The sequence below is a fragment of the Prosopis cineraria genome, unplaced genomic scaffold (assembly GCF_029017545.1).
Source record: "Prosopis cineraria cultivar Desert tree isolate PC_DT_omini unplaced genomic scaffold, ASM2901754v1 PC11, whole genome shotgun sequence".
Classification (NCBI taxonomy): Eukaryota; Viridiplantae; Streptophyta; class Magnoliopsida; order Fabales; family Fabaceae; genus Prosopis; species Prosopis cineraria.
In genome coordinates this window covers 2,874,498-2,877,509 of record NW_026555342.1, presented here as the reverse complement: position 1 = coordinate 2,877,509, position 3,012 = coordinate 2,874,498, and positions in this window count along the sequence as shown.

The window sequence follows — 3,012 nt, the reverse complement described above, 5'->3', positions numbered from 1 at the left end:
ATGCAGCAGCACCTTAGGGAGTGGCTAGCATGATCCATGAACTTAAGGAAGCCAAGCACGATTTGTCTAATGAACAACAGGTACAAGATATAATCAAATCGCTCCCAACCAGCTGGGAATATATAAAGGATAAATTAATTCACAATGAAAACATCGTTAACTTTAACGATGTGGCTAAGCACCTAAAGCTAGAGAACAAGCGTTTGAAAGCTTACAAGTCATTTAAATAGGCTTACCTTGTTGAGGAAAGTGGTCTTTCAAATACTAAGCCCAAAAGGGGCAAGAACCAACAAAAGAAGGGTAACAAGAGTGGCCTAAAGGTTAAGAAGGACAAACAATCTTTCAAAATGAAGGGAAAGAAGGGCGATAAGAAGAGAATTGACCTAAAAAAGGGTCAAATGCTTTGCTTGTCAGAAGATGGGCCATTTTGCGAAGGATTCTCTTGAGCAAAGTAGATGCAATAAGGTATTTGTGAATTATATGAATTCATATTTTTCTTATGTTTCCAATAATGTTTTTCTAATGAAAAATATTTCCTCTTCTTAAATTGTAGACTTGAGCTTTACAGACCACGTAAACAAGGATTGTGGATCTTTTGTAGAGTATCATTGATTGTCGAACCAATATATAGCCCCATTAGAGTGAGGGCTTTATAATAATATTTGAGAGATTTAGGTACTTGCGCATAATGAAACTGATGCTAGAATTGTAATATTCCTATAGTCATTTTGAATGTTAGTGGGAATGGTTTTTCCTATGCAAACACACATTCTCCATATTGATCACTAAGTGGACGGTTTTTATAGGAGGTGGACGTAGGGAAATTTCATTATGTGCGTGCATAAGGATTCCTCTCTTTTTTCTCTCCTTTTCTCTTCTTGTGTATTTGCTATGAGTTTACAAACTGAGTCCGACCCATAATTTAGTTCCCATATTAGGCATTCCATTTAGCACTACACTACAGGTATGTCTTCCTCCTTTAGAAACTATCAGTGGTTTGTTCAACAAAAACATAACATTTAGATATCATTAAATATAAATTGATTATAATATTAATGATAATAGAAAGATAAAAGACAAGAAATTAAATATGAATTCTATTATAAGAATAAAATCAATTAAAATAATATCACATAAGATTTTATTTAGATAACTTAAAACATTCTAATTCGATAAATCACAAACGATGTAGCACACCCATTTTATGTAAGAATTTCTTCAATTCCCTAAAAAACAAACCCATATATAACTCAATAATATGGCCCACCAAAAGGATCACAAGCGCAACATTTTGTTTCATCACTTAGTTTAGGCAGTTTCCACTTGTCATCATTTCATTTTTTTTTAACTTCGTTTCTTCCTGATTGACATTAAAAATTAAAGGAATAAAAACACTTTTAGAAGGATTTTCAACAGATTCATGCATGACCATCGATTGTTTATGATAATAAGTTCTTTTGTTTTCTTTTTTTTTATTTTAAATCTTGCTATCAAAACCAGCATCATTTATGCCAACAATGTTGGCTTAGTAGGTTAGAATTCAGACCGTAATTTAGAATGTTGTAACTTCAAATCCTACTGCTAATCGATAATATTGGCAAATGATATGCAAGTATCTCTATAAGCGCACTTTATAACATGGAGTTATGTCTTAATCCTAATTAACTCTTAATATCTAACTCACTTAAACCTTTTTTTTTTTTGCCATAAAAAACCAGAATCATTTATACAAGTTAATTATGTAGTCATTTTTTTACTAGCTCCTATTAACTAACTAATCACCAACAATCCAAGTGATTAACACTAATCACCTATTAAGTGCAATTCCAACACTAAAATTTAAACAAACGTCATCAAGACAAGCAAATTAAAAGAAAACATGGACCATAATTTGTATTACAAACCACCCCTAAAGCTGTCTGGTGTGTGCAATGTATTTTGTGCTATCTTTGTTCCAATTTGTTTTAAAAAAAAACAGAGAGAGACAAGCAAAGAATTTAAACAACGTAGAGGATATTGTTGATGAATGATATGTAAGTATTTTTGTAAATATTTTTAAGTTTGGAGATATATTCTTCTAATGAATTAGTAAGACCCAACTCACATAAACTTTAATTGTTAACCAACAAGCATCATTTGTACAAGTTGTTAATCATGTAATATGATACTCACTTTTCTAAACCGTTCAAGGTCTAATGATACTCTTCTAGCTCTTAAATATAACTTTCATACAAAACTTGTATAACAAAATTAATATATGCGCACGCGCATATATAACTTATGTTTCTTAAATCTTTTATTAGGCTTTAGGCTTTAATTAGGAGTCGCGCATAAGTTAAAGTTACAGAGTAATGAATAGATAGATGCAACTTTTTTTAAACAAAACATGAGCCAAAACATTTTTTTTTGAAAAAAAAATCAATATTATAAGAAATAAAAAAGGGGAAAATATCAGTAAAGGTCCCTGGAAACAATTTAATTTCATCAAAAGACTATTGATAAATAAACATTAACAATTAACAACTAGAGTTCTTGTTTTAACAACTATCTGATCCGTCTAAATTCTTATCATATATTAAATATTTTCAGAGATCGTTGATATTCTCCCATAAAAAAAAAAAGAGAGACATGCAGTATCATATATATGTCTGTTGTCAAGAAGCCTTTAAAAACTATAGTAACAAGGATCAGTGGCTAGCAAATGGAAAAAAAAAAAAGCAAAAAATTGCAGTAGAAAGTTAATTTCCTGAAGATGAAGACGACAACTGAGCATGCAGCCTCTTAATAAGAGGCAAATGATACAGATGCGGTAGACACTCCATGAACAAGCCAATAAAGAACTAGTCAGAGACAGACTAAGCCAAAAAGTTGAGCATCAATATTCTGCCATATAGAGATCTGACAAAGAGTCCTCTTGTTTTGTTTATACTTCTTCATTCATACTTTCCATAATAATTCTCCTCATAACATCCTAATGCCTAGCCAAATATAGTTGAGGTAAGACAGCAGCAA